We start from the raw sequence: 9,477 nt of genomic DNA, 5'->3' as shown, positions 1-9,477 counted from the left end.
CATGGATTTACTCATTTCGGATCCAACGGAATCACAAGATGTTTTGCAATTGATTGTTTTAGAATTCACGAAAATCCAGAAGAAAGAAAAACTGTTGAAAAGAGAACTTCGAAACCCGCGCACACTATTCAAGTTCAAGAATTTCATGAAAACCCTTGCTTTCTGTTTTGAATACGTTGTTAAAATTGACTCTAATTTAAAAATTGACGAATTAGATGAGCATAGGGCAAAAGGGGTTTTGGAGCTTCTTGTCGAATTTATTAATCGGGATCGGTACTCATGGCACTTACCAATTTTTTCCGTCCGTTCTCAACGATTTACCGATTTAGTTCGACTAATTTTAGACGGGGACACCGGGGAAGGGTTTGGGCAAAGTTTGGGTGGGGTAATATCTTTCTTATATTAAATACGAAACCGTGCTGTATGGGGTCTTCCTCTGCATCAAGTTCGATCTGAATCACAAACTGACAATGTAGAAGATTTGAAGGCGAGGGTTGAAGCTATGAAGTTCAACAAAGTAGGCTTCTATCCACCACAAGTAATTTCATTTGAGACTTCGTGTTATTATTGAGACTTTCGTGTTATGCAATATATTAAAAGGTGAAAAGCACTGCACAGGATGTATAGATTTGGTCAAACTGAGAAACCAGAAATTTCCCCATCAAAAGATCTCCCTCGAAGATAGGCCTCGGCCTAGGCCAACAATTAAGACTCGTTGCAGAACACTAGTTCAGTCAACCAACAGATTAGGATAGGGACAAATAGAAGAGCAAAAGGTTTCTTGGATAGATGGTTTCACGACGACCGAGTGGATCTCAAAGGAGATACTGCATTTCATTGTTTTAAATTATTCTTCACTGCAATATCCGGATTCTCAATTCTGCCAACTTGTGTGAAATTAATGGTTTTTTGAAACTATCTTCCTTGTGAAATTACCTGTTACTCCTGCATTTAAGACCCATATGTGATTTTCGGTAAATACAATTTTGTCAACGTATTTGTGTTGTTTTTTTCCATTCCTGGGATGTAGTTGAAGACTGCAGTTTACTTATTTTTATTTTAAATTTAGTATTCTTAGATTTTGAGTGATGCCAGTTGACTTTATTTGCAACATGTTGAACAGGCTATATTGTTAAACGAATCAATCACGTTAATATTATTATTAACATTTAAGAATGAGTTTTCATGCGAGGGATATAGCAGTATTCTATAGCTTAACAACAGTCATCGTTAATGTTGACTCAACTCTATAGCTCTGGTACTGGTGTAACCACTCATATTGCAAGCCCTTCCATTGCCTTTTTTCTCTGGAAGTAAAGCCTGCCTTGAGCCCGGCCCTGACGCTTCGCGAGAAGCGCCACAGCGGGTGTGTTGGGAAATGGGGAATAGACTGAGTGGTAATACTAAAAGGCTTTATGTGGTCTTCATCTGTGAGCTGTGGCCCGTGCCAGGACCTAATTAGTGATGAGACATAATTTTCCTAAAGGTATAAAATTAAGGAGATGTTTTTCTTTAAAGGTTTCGTACAGGGACATCCCCCCCCCCCAAAAAAAAAACTACAGTAAAATAACCCGGGACGAGATGGCCAGCATAAATATCGGATAAATCGCACTTTTCTAAAAAAATCCATTGATTTTTGAATAAATACACTCAATGTTTAATTTTTACAATTTTTTTATATTTGAATTATTACACAAAACAAACATTAATCAAAAAAACTTAAAATAACTGTTAAGTTTGAAAATTTGAGTTAACTCTACTTTTAGCTCTACCTTTGTTGATTGAGCCATTTTAAAAAATGAAGGATCTAGCGTTTAAATATAAAGTTTCATTTGGTCACTACTAGATGGCGCCAGTTTTTCCGCGTACTCTTGATCCGTCCCTAAAACCGTCCCAAAGAAAAATTGTTGTTATTAGTTAATCATACATTTACGCTCGATGAGGACATAAAATGTTGAGACACGCCCGCCGGGTGAACCAACGGCTTTTGCATTAAAGCACCTTCGGCAAAGGTTGAGTAACAGAAAATGATCTTGGTATGAAAGCTATGGGACTCATAAGTTGAGTTACTCTAAATACAGCAGTGGAATACGAAACGACAGAATTGTTGTCCGTTAAGAAATTAGGGCACTATGTTCTGCTGCAACAAGATGATGAATTTTATCTTTTCAACTTACCATATTCAACTGGTAAATATTTTTCTGATTTTGTGTGATTACTGTTGCAGATCGAGAGGAATAAGAATTCTTCACTATGGTGGCGAGGATTCCATTACTAAAATGTAATTTTTTATCCAAGGAATATTCAGCCGTTGAACTTGAATAGCCAAATATTCCGCTTGATCTCCACAGATCTACTTACTAGACTGGATTTTGCAGAACATTATTAGAACATAATTATGCTATAAATTAGCTACGTGAAATAAGTGCTAGATAATCAGCTATTGCAGATTGATGAATGGAAACTAGGTAGTGTAGACTGAGGTAAACATTGACTTAAAAATGTGTAATAATGTTCATAAGAAACTACATGTCGGTAATGTCAGCAACACTAATAAACAAAGAGTTAGTATTTGATTCATTCATTTACGCTCGATGAGAAACATACAATGTTGAGACACGCCCGCCGGGTAAACGACAGCGGCCTTTGCATTAAAGCACCTCCGGCAAAGGTTGAGTCACCAGCAAAGCTAGCTATTCGGCTGCCTTAGTTATCACAAGGCGGGTGATTCAAAATCTAATAACGATTCCATAATTTTTCGTGATCAATAAGACAATAAGTTGGTTAAAACATGGACAGACAACTTTTTACATGGAAATTTAGGAATTTATCACAGATTAATGAAGTAAATATCGCTCGGAATCTCATATAAATAAATACTTTGCACAAGACTCACAAAAAATTTAGCACGTAGACACGAATAGTTCCGATTTTTTTTAAATCTTCCTGAACGACTTTCCCAATTCCCAGTTTGAATGGCTGTCTCTCCCCCATTTAAAAAAAAATATACTTATTCATAATAAAATTTTTTTGATAAATAGAAATATCCCTTATGACTTGGCTGGCCTACAAATATGATATGTAGCGGACGGTTACTTTACCGAGCAGAATAATATATCATTAGAAGTTGCCATTCGCCATGCTCTTGTTTTACTCATCCAATTAATTTAGCAAATGAACTTTTCTGGGCGCAGGCAGTGGATACGAAAAGACAGAATTGTTTGCGGTCAGGAAATTAGAGCACCATATGCTGCTGTAGCATGATGACGAGTTACGCTATTTCAATTTACCACTTACGACCCCTTTAAAATATTCATTACTTTGATTAATTTCAATGTGTACCAAAGCGGGATAAGCATTTCGATATGTAGAAGGAAACGAAGAAAAAAAAACATGTGTTCATTCTTCATTGTTACTTTGCTAACCGAAATTAAATCCCGCTATATGACTTCATAAGACTAAACATCTCAAACATTAAATACGTTTCCATTTGTTTAGATCTTACGAGGATCGAAGAACAAACTGAGGTCCGAGTTAACCAAGCTGTATTGAACGACGGGATGGGAGTACTGAACAGGCAGAACACTGAGGCAAGACTGACTGGCCCATGGCCGGAGAATAGTAGGGCCGACATGAGCCGCAAGGGGGCTCAGGTGTCGAGCTAAGAAGAAGGGGGGGGGGCAGGGCCTAGGCGGAGACTATAACAGCTCCCCACCAAGTTTTCATTACATGACAACTTAACAAACACAAAAAATTTTGCAATCAGGATCAAATGACAGTAGGGAAATCAATTTAGGAATCGTGAGGCACTTTGGGGTGTCTCTTTTGGTTGCTGCGACGAGGGGGCAGATCAAAATTAACACGGCGGTGGCGCTGACTCGACGACAGACATGACGGATATGCCTCCTTCAAACTCTATTCCGCTCCTTCGAATTCCTATCGAGATGGTCCCGCCACTAGCGGTAGCGCGGCCTTAAGCCAATTGCATTACAGGAGAAGCTAAGGAATCGCCCTTTGGGTCTCCCTTGGGGTTCAATAGGGTAAATATCTGTAGGCTTACTTGAAACCCAGCCTTCTGTTTCCCACGATCTCGATTCTTGACTCTCGAGAATCAATTACAATATTATGGAATTGAGTTATTGAAACAAATACTATTTCCTATTGTTCATTTTTCTTATTACTATTCATAACAATATGCTATTGAAATTTTATACGAATACCTTATTAATTTTGTATTTATTTTAAAAGTAATAAACTATTTAAAAAAAGCACGGTAATCGACAATCGTGAATGTAAATTTAAAAAAAAACTCAATTTATAACACACGATTTATTATCACACACATTTCCATTCAACTACTACGACATTGAATGATAATGAAACAAAACAAAGCATTTCTAGGTCGAGTGATTGTTTTTACAAATTTAAATCCCACATTCTTCTCAACTCGATTCGATTCAAGTTTAGAAATTTGCCAGGCGCTGAAAGATAGCGAAAACCAGCTCAGGATGTGTTCTGCTTGTCATCTAATTGACTACTAAGTGAGCCATCTAGTGATGCTAACAATACAACACACCCCAAAAAAGAAAAGCCAGAACATGTCAAAAATTCTTTACAATTTTTCAAAGTTGCCAACCCGAAGAGGTAAAACAAACCTATCGCCTATTCTCGTTACAAATTTATTAGTTCAACACTCAACAGTGAGTGAAATAAAATCAAATTTTAAAGATAGAGAACCGAAATATATCCATAAGATGAGACTGTAGAAATACATAATAGAAGGGAAAACGCCAAAACCACGGAAGCCCAGGACAAGCTTTTAGACCGTTTTCCACTTCGTTGTCTATGGTGTAGATATTGACAACACAAGGTAAAGGCTTTCATTAAACGGCCTAATGTCAATAGAGAATCAGTCATTTTTTATTCCATTCTGGTCGTCGGACCATTTCCAAGTGCACTTGAAAACTCATTGAGAGTTGCCAAAAGACATTGTTTGATTCCATGGGATTGAGGGATAGTTGATCCAAGAAGTTTCGAGCAGTGACGAGCTCAAACATGTACAGACAAGTAGCAAGAACGCGATAACGATTTAGACCCCGAATTTTCCAGTCTTGAAGAATGGACCTGTACAAGTTGAAGGAGGAAAACGTCCACACTCCTTCAAAATCCGTTGACTAGTGATGAATGCTTCACACATCCAATCCATTGGATTCTGACTGTGCAGCTTTATTAAGCAAGCGGAAAACACAGACTCTGAACTTTGAAAAACAATTTCTTCCAACTTAGATTGTGGCAAGAAGATTTTAGGAATGTCATTGTCTTCTCGCAAATCAATGGCTACGTCCCAGCACATTAACCCGTGATTTTGGACACCATGATGTCCAAGAAGAATACACGCAGCGCCAACGAGATCCATGACACCAATTTGCTTTTTTTGTCAGAGTTGGTTGGTAGACACTCACAGTCTTGTTGTGAATCATTTGTATTTTACCATTTTGACTTTTTTATTGTTGGTCAGAAGATTGACACATTCTTGTTGTGATGTCTTTTGCTCTTTGTCGGCGTTGGTCGGTAGATTGACACTTTCTTGATGGGAGTCATTTCCCTATTGCTCTTTTTCAGTGTTGGCTGGAAGATCGACACTTTCTTGTTGTGATGCCTTTTGCTCTTTGTCGATTTTGGTCGGTAGATTGACACTTTCTTGATGGGAGTCATTTGCCTTTTGCTATTTTTTCAATGTTGGTCAGAAATGGGAAATTGTCTTGTTGACATCTTCTTCTCTTCCTTGACTTACTTCGGCGTGTTTATTACCATCAACTCAAAACGGATATCCGAGTTGTCCTAGTCTGTTGATTTGTCTTGATCTTCGGAGATCAAGAGTGGCTGATCGCTGCCTAGACCGGTCTTGGTAGTGGTCTGCAGTGTTTCGTCTGGAATAAGAATGTCAGATTTTAATTCAAGTACCGTTCGTTGGCTATTTTTTGTTGCCTTCTCCAACTTTTTTTTTTAGTTTCAGTGAAAATTTTATATTTTAAAGAAAAACAAAGTGCTAATAAGTCAGACTTAATTTACTGTTTCAATATTCTGTCCAAAATCCATTAGCTTCAATTACTACCCCAGTATTGAGAAAATTTTTCAAATTCAATGGCCAGGCGTCACAATTTAATCGAGGTTAATAGATTTTGTAAATTATGTTTATAGCCTATTATATTTATTAAGCTGTTCTTAACACTATTTGTGTTTTGGACTAAGCTAAAACTTGATTTGGGGCAAAAATTTGCTGGTATTCTTATGATGAATTCTTAAATCTCCGTCCAAAGATATAGATGAGAATCTTAAGAGTAGATCGGTACAAAAGCGCCAAGTAATCTTTTTCTTTGTTGGGACATATTATTCAGCCAATAGCGCAATATATTGTGCTTAATTTTAATCTCATTCAACTCTAGATTCGGATTTAAGTTGGAATAGGAGGAGGAGAAGTTTCTACAATGATTTGATTGCCAAAAGACTTCTCTCCAAAGAATTTGGGAGACACATTTCGTGGTACGGCCAGCGTAGATTCCGCAAATTGTCTTAAACTAACGTTAGAAAAATCATAATGATTAAGGGGTATTTGCAATAAATGAAAAAGTTTGCTTCATTTCGTTATCTGATTTTTATAATTTAAAGGCAGCTAAACTAAACTTACCCGTCACAGTTACAATAGTAGATGTAATTGGACTAATCAAAGACCCTTCAAAGACACAGAGAATGTTATTGACAATCGTTTGTAATAAATAATTGCACGTTTAAACTTTATTCATTGCAATGTATTTAATTCAATAAATAATAGAAATTGACGTTTTTTATCGTTTTTTAAATTATTTTACTTACATTTGTTGTGGATATTACATGGAAGATTGAAAGGAAATTTAGGTCGGGGTAGCTAGGTCATGTAAGATTATGTAACAAAACTTGCAACAAAATTTCAGTGGGATATCCGTCAAATTTAAAGGTTCGTTTGGTTGGAGAAGTAGCATCCATGCAACAACTAATACAGATAAGATTCGCGAGTCCTGTGGATGGCCAAAAAATGTTTTCAGTGTGTTATGCACGAACTCTGTATTCCTCGGACTGGTTGCTACTCACGGATACACTTCTTCGATTGGTAAATATTTGGAAAGTCGATTTCAACCTTTTCGCCTCCGCCTTGGAATGTTCAACACGCCCAATTCACTTAATGGCTCCCGCAACCAAAAAGCTTCGGCGCTGAACGCTTTCAGCCTCAATTGGAAGTTTCTTCACCAGTACGCGTTACCTACTTTCTCATTCACTCCCCGGTACATAGAGAAAAGACATAGAGAAAGCCGCATTCCTTCCTTAAGTAAGACAGGTTTCTGCTATCCGCATTGAGATTATCCAGAGTAGATTCCAAAAACAGTCCATTCAACGAACGTTCTCGTGACCAGCAACGACAACTCGTGGTCAGCAACCGCTGAGTGATTTTTCTGTCAAATGTAAATAAAAGATCTACGGTAATTTAAAATAAAAGAATAAAACAGCGGTAAAATAAGCAAAACCAATCTGACTAATACAAAACTAAAACCAAATTAGTTTTCATATTATATAAAATTAGTTATACCAAATTTATTTCGTTAGGAACTCAACATAGCAACACATTTCATGCAAATTCAATAGTGCGTCTAACCCATTTATGCTTTTTCCAACGCAACTATAATTTCTCCACTCCATCAAACGGGGTAATCTAAATAAATATCTTTACTTCATCTTTAAAATAGTTAAGATTAAAGCTCATAAATTTTTCTGGAGAATTCTCTTCTTTTTGTTACAACTTATTCTTGTAAACTGATCGTCAATGAATTCCTTTTTGTATTAAATATGTATGTAAGTAAAAATATGTAAGTTCGTACGGTAAAAATGTATTACCAGTTTCATTCACAACACTATCGGTTACATTTCCTGTAAGAGAACAATTGGGATCCACAAGCTATTCACTAGGATCCTCCACAGGATTTTTCATTGGACTTATGACATGGATGAGACGTTTTGGTTCAGAAGTCAAACCTTTGAAAAGTTTACAGTGAGATATTTAAGACGCTGATATAACCCCAAAAGTATATTAACAGAGTTTTTAAGCATTAGAGGATTTTTATCATTTGATAGGCATCTTAGTTTGTAGGATTATAAGTATTCAGTTAACATTTTCCTCTCTTGGTAACACCAGTGCGGCTCTAGAAACCCCTTATGTTCTACTCTGAGTTGCCACCATTTCACGCCAAAAACTTCTAAAAAATCAAAAAAGGAAACTCGACAACTTTTTTCTTTGGAAAATTCTCCTTTCCCTTCTTACTAATCTGTTTTGCCTTTCCCATTTATTTCCTTTTCCTTGCTTTTTTGTCAATATTTGTTCACTGTTAAACAGGTTTACCTTTCAAGTTATGTTTTTGAGATCTTCTTGTGGTTATTTTTTCAACTCAGTTGGCCAACTTTAGGGGGGTTAAAGCTCCACCCCATTCCTAGAGTAAGGAAAAGCCATGAGCGTGGAGTTTCAACCCCCTAAAGTTGTGTTGGGATTTCCTCCATCAAACTAAGTAGCGCTATTATCCGTAGCGTTTCGTTGCAGGCAGTGTTATAGCACCTTAAGGATATCCCAATTCCCAATTTCTACCTTGCGCACTTTCCTATGGTGCAGCTGCAGCTAGTGAGTGTCAACGAATTCAGTTTCGCCTCCAGATCTCCAATTCTATCGGTAGCCAATTTCAAAGTTGCTTGAAAACTACAATGATATGTGACCTTTTTTCGGGAATTGAAAAAACAAACTTGTGATAAACAAGATCTCGTACGCGCATCGCAAGGTTTTTTTCTTTTTCGACATCCAGTTCCAATGCTTCAATCTGGCTATTGGCCCGTAAAACCTCATTTTGTTCCAGCTCCAAGACTGCTAAGGCATTGTTGAGCTCTATCAAATAAAACAATAAAACTGCAAAGCTTTCAGCATTTAATAAATATTTTATATTAACCATTTTCTAGTGTCGACTTTTCCTCTTACCGTTGCTGCTTGACAATGTCAAGCTGTATACTTAGCTCTTTGATCACTTTTTTTGCATTTAAAATTTCCACAACATCAGCCTGGGCCTGCTGGGAAGGTTGTTCCTGTTTGTCTTGATGAATAATTTAAAAAATCAGTTACAATTCTACTAATAATTTAAAAATGATTAAAATTTATATTTTAATAAAAGAAGATGATCGAAAAGATCCATACATGCCTTTGGATCCAGCTGATTTCTTCAACCTTTTGGAAAGCAATAAACTGTTAGTGGTGGAAGATATCTAAAGTCCTATTCGGGATCACCTCAGCTCCACCAAAGCAGCATATGACTTGTTCTCTTCGATTACAATGTGCAAAAAGGCTCTCTGAGGGCGACGGAGATCCTTCTTGGTTTCAGGAAGATATATTTTAAGCACTTGCTTAACGAG

General features: G+C 36.9%; 1 long non-coding RNA gene across 1 annotated transcript; it reads right to left on the bottom strand.

Annotated features, from left to right (window-relative positions):
* Window positions 1-8,431: 8,431 nt before the first annotated feature.
* Window positions 8,432-9,187, bottom strand: LOC124338932. The gene is made up of 3 exons (XR_006917998.1): window positions 9,050-9,187; window positions 8,844-8,959; window positions 8,432-8,743 (listed from the first exon to the last, which is right to left on the bottom strand). It is a non-coding gene; the product is annotated as an uncharacterized LOC124338932 (long non-coding RNA).
* Window positions 9,188-9,477: the final 290 nt, after the last annotated feature.

The sequence above is a fragment of the Daphnia pulicaria genome, chromosome 1 (genome assembly GCF_021234035.1).
Source record: "Daphnia pulicaria isolate SC F1-1A chromosome 1, SC_F0-13Bv2, whole genome shotgun sequence".
NCBI lineage: Eukaryota > Metazoa > Arthropoda > Branchiopoda > Diplostraca > Daphniidae > Daphnia > Daphnia pulicaria.
This window is presented reverse-complemented; position numbering and strand designations above follow the sequence as displayed.